At 40.2% G+C, this 9,849-nt stretch overlaps 1 non-coding gene across 1 annotated transcript; it reads right to left on the minus strand.

The window, feature by feature from the left end:
* Positions 1–3,906: 3,906 nt before the first annotated feature.
* TRNAT-AGU (transfer RNA threonine (anticodon AGU)) lies at positions 3,907–3,978 on the minus strand. Its single transcript has one exon. It is a non-coding gene; the product is annotated as a tRNA-Thr (tRNA).
* Between the last annotated feature and the right edge of the window lie 5,871 nt (positions 3,979–9,849).

The following is a 9,849-nucleotide window of genomic DNA, read 5'->3' on the forward strand; positions in this document are numbered from 1 at the left end:
GTAGGTCTGACAATCATTACCTGAGGCCATAGACTAGAGAGCTCTCCATACAGTTGGGTTAGTTTAGACCCACTGCCCCGGCCCTAGGCAAAATTAAATAGTAAAAACTGTGAATTCCTCCAGTGTCCCTGTGCCTCTTCCTTTCCACAAAAATAGTTTCTATTTGTTGAAAGCTTACAGCATCCAAGGCACTTTTTCCTGCCAATTTAACTCTTAATATCCCTCTAAGGTAGATACTGTATCATGGCCATTTTCCCAATAATAAAGTGAAAGGTAGTTCCGATTTCTAAATCACTATAAGCTTCTGTTTTGCTATAAACCAAAGCAAAATGAAAACAAAAACAGAAACATCAAAACCTGGCAATGATACTAGTGCTGGCTAGAATGAGAAGACTAACACTCTCATATTTAAATCCTGATGAGATTTAAATATTACAACCGTTCTGGAAAACTGTCTGGCAGTTACCCGTAAAGTGAAACATACACAGTTTATTATAGTCGAAGCAATCCACTTGACTCTCTCCATGTGTATAATGTCTTCTCTCTCACATCAAAAAATAAAATTAAAAAACACACAACCTTCTAAAAAAAATGATGAGGATTTTGAATCTGTGTATGTCTCTCATCAAATTTGGGAAATTAATTTAGCCATTATTTTTTAAAATATGTTTTATTCTTCAAACTCTTTCACCTCCCTGCTGGGACTTCAGTGACATGAATATTAGGGTTTGGGGTATCACCCAACCGGTCACCAGGCTCTGTTCACTTTTTTTCAATTTCTCTGTCTGTTTTTAGATTAGATACTTTTTATAGATGTATCTTCAAGTTAATTAACTCTTTCTTCTGTCATTCGCATTATGTTACTGAGCTCATGTAGGGAGTCTTCTTTGCTGTATTTTTCAGTTTCATAATTTCAGTTTTGCTCTTTTTTATATCATCTATTTCTTTGCTGAGACTGTCTTTCTGTTTATTTAAAGCATGTCTATCTTTACTTGCTGGAGCATGGTGATAAAAGCTACCTTAAAGTTTTTTTTTTTCCTGATAATTCCTACATATGTGTCATAGAGCATTATACTCATTTTTTCCATAAATCAGTTTGTTTTTGTGTTTGCCAAGAGATCCTTAAAGAACCTCATATAAGGGTAGAAAAATATTTATAACTAGAGCTTTACTTGTGTCAACATTAAAAAATGAAAGTACTAATAAGTTTCTAAACACTTGAAAGGATTCTCTTTTGAAGAGGTACCTACCTTCCCTTCATTTAAGGAATAGTATTTAACTGCATTAATAATATATATAGTTTTATCATTAAATATTGCAATGACTGATTTCAGCCTAGTCAGTGTGTGAGTTATCACATGCTTAAAATATGTTAGGTATACAGTAATGCAGTTTCTCTGCACATCTACTGTAGGCATATTTTTATTTTTTCTTTTTAGTTTGGTTATTTTTACTTATATCAGCTTCTAATTTCCACATTGTTTCCAATTAAGAAACTTAACTTTACATGCAAATCATCACATAATGCTGAATGTTGAAGTTCACTGTAAATTATATCCAATGCAGCACACTGTATTTAAATACACAATACAATGCATGTTATTAAAAAAAAGGAGATTTGAAATCTTATAATCAAATATTTTCATTTTTTCATGTGCTTTCAAACTCTCTTATGTGTGTTTTTAGTGTCCTAAAAAAGTAGAAGATCATTGTTCACCAGATTATACAAAAAATATTTATCTGGGAATTCAGCGCTTATCTATTTAACTCAGATCCAAAGAAACTGCTCCCTCAAGAATGGCTGATGGTTAGAATTCTGGAAGAGTAAGAGCTGGTTAATATTTATGCTTTGTTAAAGAAGATTTAATTGTTTCATTTGCTTGAAAGATATGCCCAGGACTGAATAGGGAGGGCATACAAAAACATCTTTGGGGCATTTTGGTGTCTGGGGGTGGCAGGGATACACTATGTGTTGATGGAAGGGTCCAATTGTTTCCTCAAACAATCTGGAAACAATCAGATGCTCTTGGTCACTGTTTGAGGATGAGAACAATGAGCCGTGAGCCATGAGGGAGAGATGTGCAAGGCTGAAATTCTCCTCACAGGACGAGTTTTTCACATGGACAAGAGGTTGCACCATCAAACCTCTGAGCTGGAGGACAGATCTCCTGAGCGCATTTTTAGAGAATGCCCACTGGAGGTATTTGCTACACAATGTACAATGATTTGACATTCTTTGAAGCAGCCAACAGTAGAGAGGATCAGAAAGATACCAACTTTTAAGACATTGCTCATTCGAAGTCACTTTGAACTTTAAAGCTTCCTTTTCCAGCGATAACAGGATTTACAACTGGAGCTCAGACTTGGAAACCACAGCTTGAAATGCCCATCCAGATGAAGTCATGCAGAAAATGAAACACATCTGGCAGAACAAGACTGTGGTCCAGGATACAAGGTAACGTCAAGGAAAAGGGCCACACGTGGATATTCAGGACCCATTTCTCTTCTTCCCTCTAGCTCTTCCTTCCTCCTTCAGCCCCGCATCTGGCCCCAAAGCAGGAGTCCTGAGAGTGTATCAAAATTAGGTACATGCAGCCCCACGCTGACATGGATTGAGGCTCCCTTGGGGGCTGTTGGGTGGCTGGGTGAGCTCTGTCTGGGGGAACACACACACAGAGGTGGAAGAGCGAGGCGACTCCGGGATAATCAAGACCTGTCTGTTGTACATCTCCCCTATCTTGGTCAACGATCTGGCAGCTTGCAGATTCCAGTCAACTAAGAATGCAAGAGGTCACGGCCGTCCTGTCTGATTCAGAATATCTACATGTATCTCTTTCTTCTCACCTACATTAGCAGCTTGCTGGGAGGGGACGTGCTCTCAGAGCTCTTTACATTACCCCTGGCACCTTGTGCTTCTGGGGCATTCAGTACATGAATTTTATTTAGTAGCTATTTTTTTTTCGGGGGGGTGTGGTCTTTGTGAGTTTTGATGTTCACCAGCTTTTGACATCAAATGAAAAATTTTTGTTTTGTTTTGTCTTTAATTAACTGGTATTTGCAGAGTTCCAAGTGTCCCTTTTTCTAGGCCCTTTGAAAACTTTCCAGCTAAAGGGACATGTCTTCATCCTGTTCTATTTAGCTATTCCCTGGAATTAATACTTCGTTAGCAAAAGTCATTAAGAGTGATACATTTCTCTAGTTTGTTTGTTTGCTTTTGCCGTTTGTACGTCTGTTTTTACTAACACGCTATTGCAACTATTCTGGTGGTGAGTGCTCTGATGCACGTTGAGTGACAGGTCCAAAGTCACCTAGTTGTCTGCCATTGGTTACAACAGAATTTAAAATCCCTAAATTGTGGTCCAGCATGTTTTCCATATTGATAGCTGGTAGTTCTGCCCTCAAGTAAATAGGGAATATGAATATGTCTAACGTATTGAGGGGAAAAAAAAAAAAAAGCAACTCCAAGAACTACGTTACTTGAAGTGGTTTTAGACTGGCATTTTATCATATTATAGAATACAATTTTAATGCATGCAGAGTATCTTAACACTTATAAGTGTGTCTTCATACACACTACCTCTTTTGTTTGTCATAATGAGCCCGTGAAATTTGTCTTTTTATTATTTGAGACTTAAAAGCAACATTTTCCGTTATTAGCTTTTTACCCCTTTCTCTAGAAAAGACCAGAGTCCTAGATTTCTCTGGTGAACACAGGCCTGCTCACTTTTATTCATATTCTTGGAAGGCCTATGGCAATGTTCTTTCCCCAGAGAGGTAAGGATGAGTGAGCTTTGCAGCTAGACTGTGTATCCAAAATTATTTAAATTATTGAGGTAGCATCAGTTATTTTTTGGGGGGGGAGAGGATGAGGAAGTAATTAGGTCTATTTATCTATTTTTTTTTTAATGGAGGTACTGGGGATTGAACCCAGGACCTCATGCATACTAAGCATGCGCTCTACCATTGAGCTATTCCCCCCTGCCTATCAGTTCTTGACTTCATTTCAAACTGTAGCTCGCCTTAACTCAGTGTTTACTTTATCCTAAATTGGTCTGTGAATTTAATATTATAAGTTAAGTTGGCACAAATAACTAGCAAAGTTTTTTTTTTTCCTTTTTTCTTCTGGTCAGAGCCAAAAAACAACCTAACTCAGCAGAAGAAAAAATGAGATAAAAATTAATAGGATTTATGTTTTGCATTTCACACTGAGTGGCTACTCATTTAATACATTTAATGACTGTCAACTGTCTTAGCATGCTAGAACTCTAACTCTGGAAGGAGCCACTCACAGTGTATTTGGGAATAATTAAATATCCATGCGTGCAAAATTCAAATACAATATGATCAGGTGAAATTTAGTTCTGAATGTTTCCACCGTTTCTCTTTTAAAGGCAGAATTCGTGTTATCAGAGAGTGCACCACTGGGGTCCCTCCAATTTGGGGACTTCGGTCTAAGCATCTCTCACGCCAAGCTCTGTGAGAGGTTCCGTGGGGCCTCAGAGCGCTTCCTCACAGGCCCCTCTATTCATGTTAAAAAATAAAAAAAGCCGAATTGCTTCTGTTATAGAGCTGAAAGATTTTTAAGACAACAGGAGTACAAATAGACAATCGTAGTGCATCATAGTCAATGATCTGATAGAAAGACAGAGGGACCTCTGAAGGAACTCAGTGGAGGGGGCACAGACTCTAAGCAGGGAGGACAGCTGGAGGAGGATTCCCAGGAAAGAGGACCAGAGCCAAAGGTCTGCAGGACGGCTGCTCATCCCAGCACTGGAACCGTCCTGGGCAAGGACCGAAAGAAAGAGACAGGCCCTGAGAAACAAAAGGCACTTCAGCAAAGGCCAGAGTGCAATGTGCAAGGCAGAGGGTGGTGTCAATCAGGCAGCACTAGACAATGGAGAGCTGCCTACATCACAGCAAACGTGAAAGTTGTGCTGAAGTCTATGGTCTATTACGAGCTTCAGAAATGCGTAGCTGCTGAGAAATACTGTCCTCACCAAGGTGTAGGAGCTGATTTAGAAGCAGGCACGCCTGGGAGCAAAGAGTCCCAGCTGGAGGGAATAATTCGTCATCAGAAAAAGACATGAGGATGGTCTGAACAAAATAGTGGTGGCTGAAAAGGGAGGGAAGTTAGTGGTACTGGGAGATAACAGAGAAAGTACAAGGGGGAGGACTTCCTGACTGACAGGACATCAGAGGTGCTGTTGAGGCAGGAAACTGGGATGAGGTCGCTTCTGACTCAGGTGAAGGAGGCTTTGCCGTGCTCTCAACCAGGAGGGGAAGTAGGAGGGGCAATGTGATCATTTCAAGGGGCAACAGAGACAGAGAAATGGAGAGAAAGAGAAAAGAGAGAGAGAATGCAGGCTTGTGAAAGCAAGCAGTGATTGGTGTTGCTTGAGTTACTTCCCAAATCTCTCCAGCAAAGACAGTGGGATGTACAGATTGTTAGAATTGGAGAGCAAGGATCAGAGTCTAAGACAACGAAATAAGAACATGGCTTCATGTCATCATGTGTCCCTAAAGACAATCGTATAGTCAAGGCTGAACTTTCCATAGACGTTAACTTCTTGCAGACCTACTAGGTTTACCACCACTTCTCATGTGTGATCATTGCTCCGTAAGGATTTGTTAAATGAATGGGCAAACGTCACAACTGGCCTTACAAGCTAGCATCCTATACTTTGCAAAATAAGTCTGACTCTCTTTCGAAACTATGTCATGCACCATCTGAGGGTTATTGAAATACTCCCAAATCATTAAAAATATTAACTTACAGAAATATAAACCTGGATGGGACCAATAAGCCAACTTTCATTTGAACTGTGTTGACTGTACTTTAAAAGGAAAGTTTATTTCAAAAAAACAAAATCAAAAGAGTTGTTGAACTCCCTACAAAAAATAACAAACATTGGCTAAAACATAAAAAAAAACCAGAAGGAATTCATTTTCCTACAGGTGTGTGGATACTCTCAGAGATTTCAGGCAGACAGGCAGATAAATGAGAACTAGGTGTCCCCTTAGCTATAAACCTTGTGATGTTAAAAGTCTAGCGAATATACAACATTCCTTTGTAAATTGCTCACTGAGGCTTAAACACAGGAAGTTACATCTAAATTTTTATATCCTTTTCTCTATATGTCTCAAAGATATTCTGAATTTATTCTTCCTACCTAGATTCTGCCTCAAATCAAAAATATTCAGAGAAAACAATTGCACTGGCTTCTGTGTCTCATTCATCTGTGAGCTAAACTCGAATGAATTCCCGTCTCAGAAGGGATTAGGTTAAGATATAATCTTGCAAATGCTTAATGAACAGAGAAAACTGGAACACATAACATCTAGCCAGGAATCCAACTGACTTCTACTCAAAGTGGCCCCCTAGGAGGAGCCTACAGACTTGCTGAGGACGGATCCACAGGTTTGATGGAATCTTCCCTCTATTTCCCTAGTCACGGGGGGAGAGATTTGGCCGGCATGTCTCCTTGCCAATCCAAACAATGATATGACTTACCACTTACAGCCATGGTGCACAGTGCTCATCAGAAGGCTTTGCGGATGGAAGCTCATTAATCAAGCCGTCATCCCGAGAGGCAGAGGCAGAATCTGAGCTTGGAAGGTGTCCGGAAACGGCCAGGTGCAGAGGCACGTGTTGACTGGCTTGTCCGTCAGTGCCTGGGTGTCAGCAGAGCTTTGTAAATCACTGCTCTGGCTAATACTCCAATTCCAGCTTCTGCATCCCTAAATATTTCACAGCCTGTGTGCATCAGCTCCAGCACAGCTTCTAACCTTTGCCCTTGGATAGACCTCTATTTGAAAGCCATCTTTAGCACATAATTACGTTGGTGGCTTTGGGCAACTTACTTAAATGTTTTGATCCTTAATTTTTCTCATCTGTGAAACTGTGATCTTTCTTATCTAGCGTTGTTGAGAAATTTTTATAAAATGACACAAGCAAAAGACCTAGAAGGGTCAAATGATGGTGCATTTTATCAGTCCCTTGAGAAAAAAAAAGGCCATTTGCTTCCCTAAAACGTGATCATTTCTCTGTTTTATTTTGGTCATAACATCATCATCATCATCTCTCCTTTGTTGAGTGTGATTTTTGCTACACTATCTCATGTATGCGTGTGTGTGCTTGTATTTCAAAAAAGTATATACATGTGTGTATGCATAGTTAATCTCCTTCATGTATGTATGGTTAATGAATGTGATTCATTCATTTTAAACAAATACTATTTAGATTAACTCTATGACTAAATACTGTTCCCACTTTACAGCTGAGAAAACCAAATCTGAGAGGGATGAAGAGACGAGAGCAGTATTAAGTGACTAGTCAATATCTCAACTGAATTCAAATCAGCCTCTTAAATTCCAGCATCTCCCTGCTGCCTCCTATATCGAAGATGTCGTTCCCAGCAGAATGTCTGCAAGGGGGTGAGACTGAGGGTCATGAGCCAATCAGATCATCTGACTCCTTCTATGAGCGGTCCGTTTCCCTTGGAAGTTAAGAAAAAGTGGGTTCTCATTCTGCAAGCAATGGGCTGGACAAACTTGGACATGTAACTTGATTTTTCCATGCTTAGTCACCCGATCTTTACAATGTGGCAGTAAAGAGTTAATCTTCAAAATGCTTCCAATTTTATCAAACACTGGTAATTAATCAATATGTATTTGAAAGTATACTAGAGATTGAATGTGCAATTTAGGATAATCAATTGCACTCAAAATTTTACATGCAGGAATATTTCATTTCGTTTTGTATTTACATATATAAGAATATATTCCAAAAATTATATATCTCAATGCAGTTTCTATGCAATAAAATCATTTGATGTATGTGTGTAGACCCTTGTCATGTGCAACCATCCTCCACCAGTGTTTCATCTGAATGTTCATAACCAGTCCACAAAGAAGGCAGGCAAGTACAACACCCCTTTTGAAGATGAGAGTTTGAATGAGCTCATGTTTGCGAATGCATTTGTCTTCCTCAGAGCTCCATCATTATTGTAGCGGGTTGAATAGCGTCCCCACAAAAATTCACATCACTTGGAAGTTCACAATATGACCTTATTTGGATGTAGCTTTTGCAGCTGTAATTAGTCGAGTTGAGAAGAGATCACACTGGGTGAGGATGGGTCCCTCAATCTAATAACCACTACCTTATAAGAAGAAGAAAGGACACTCAGATGCACAGACACACGAGGAAGAAACCATGTGATGACAGAGGCGGAGACTGGAGTTATGTAGCTACAAGCCGAGGAACATCCAGGATTCCCAGCTCCCGTGGAGGGGAGGGAAGAAAAGGCAAAAATGGGTCCTTTCCTAAAAGCCTTCAGAGAAGGCATGCCCTGCTGGTGCCTCAGTTTCAGACTTCTGACCTGTAATATTGTGACAGAATGAAGTTCTGCTGGGTGAAGCCAGTCAGCTTGTGGTATTTTGTTGACAACAGCCCGAAGAAACTAATACAACCCTAAGAGGCAGAGATCTCTGCTCGTCTCTTCTGCTGATATTAACCTAGACCAACGTGAAAACGCAGAGAAAGCACGAGTGAATAGACTTGAAGAATTGATTTTTTTCTCCTTCTGCAACCTTTTGTGGAGGTAATTGACCTGACCTAATTTACATTTTTTTTTAAAAGACCATGAAACAACAAGAAAACAAACCTGGAAGCTACTGAGCCAGAGGGGAGACCACATGGTTGTCTAGGAGGAAGTTGATGGTGGATGGGTCCTGCTGGGTAGCGGTGGAGACGGTGAGAAGGGTGGGACTCTGGCTTTACAACATGCTGGTGATAATCTTGGGGACAAGAAAGCTGAAATAAAGGAAGTTTGGATTTAGAGAGAGGAATGCTTACAGCTGAGAACTTGGTGGGGGTGAAGTTACTGGTGGTGGTTTTGATAATGGAGAAGATGGTTGAGGTGTGATGAAAGAAAAGATCATTTGAAGAGCAGGAAGAACAAAAAGAGAAGCCAAACATTTTATATGTGCTTCTAAGACCGTCCCTGAATGTGGCCGGGTGCTGTGTGTCCCCTCCCCCTCAGCCCTGTAAGGACAGACACCAGGTCCCCACCATCTTCCTGTTCCTGGTGCTTGTAGTAATCCTGGAGCTGAGGAACCCAGAAAGTGCTCGCCACAGGGCTGAATTATTAGAATGATCAGAATACTCTCTATTTCTGATTAAAATGATTTCTAAAGGAGTTTCTACTAAAATTAGTTCATGGTGTGTCAGTGTGTTAACGTTTATGATGGAACTGGAAATAGACAAGAGCAATATACTACACACACACACACACACACACACACACACACACACATGCACATTTAGCCTGTGATTCTGCGTTTGGGAAAAGCGTGGTATAATAACACATAAGTGACCCCAAGTGTGTGCAAGCAGGGAAGGGGGGAGTGTGGCCATCTATGACCTGGACTCTGCTGTCAGCGGGAGCTTTCGTGGCAGAAAAAAGAGATTGAAAGCCACTTTCTCCATAAGTAGCATGTTTATGTATTATTCACAGTAGCAAATAATTGCAAAATGTCAACATTTCATTTTCCTCTCAAGAGCTTCTTTTGATTCGTGACCTAATTAACCATTAAGAAGAAAAAGGGTTTTTTAAGTGTAAATGTGGAAAGAGGGAGTGTTTCCGAGCCTCAATTTGTGATCTTAAAATGTCACAGGCAGGCACACCACGGAGGTGCTACGAACCAGCACTTTTCAAAATATGACTGTGTCAGGAGCGTGTGGCGGGGATGTGTTTGGTTTTTTCTGTTGTTGTCTTTATTCTGCAACAAGCAATGCAAATATAGATATGGTTGCCCGAGAGATTTCCTTCCCTTTTTGAAAACCCTTCA

This window comes from Vicugna pacos, chromosome 24, assembly GCF_048564905.1.
Source record: "Vicugna pacos chromosome 24, VicPac4, whole genome shotgun sequence".
Taxonomy (NCBI): Eukaryota; Metazoa; Chordata; class Mammalia; order Artiodactyla; family Camelidae; genus Vicugna; species Vicugna pacos.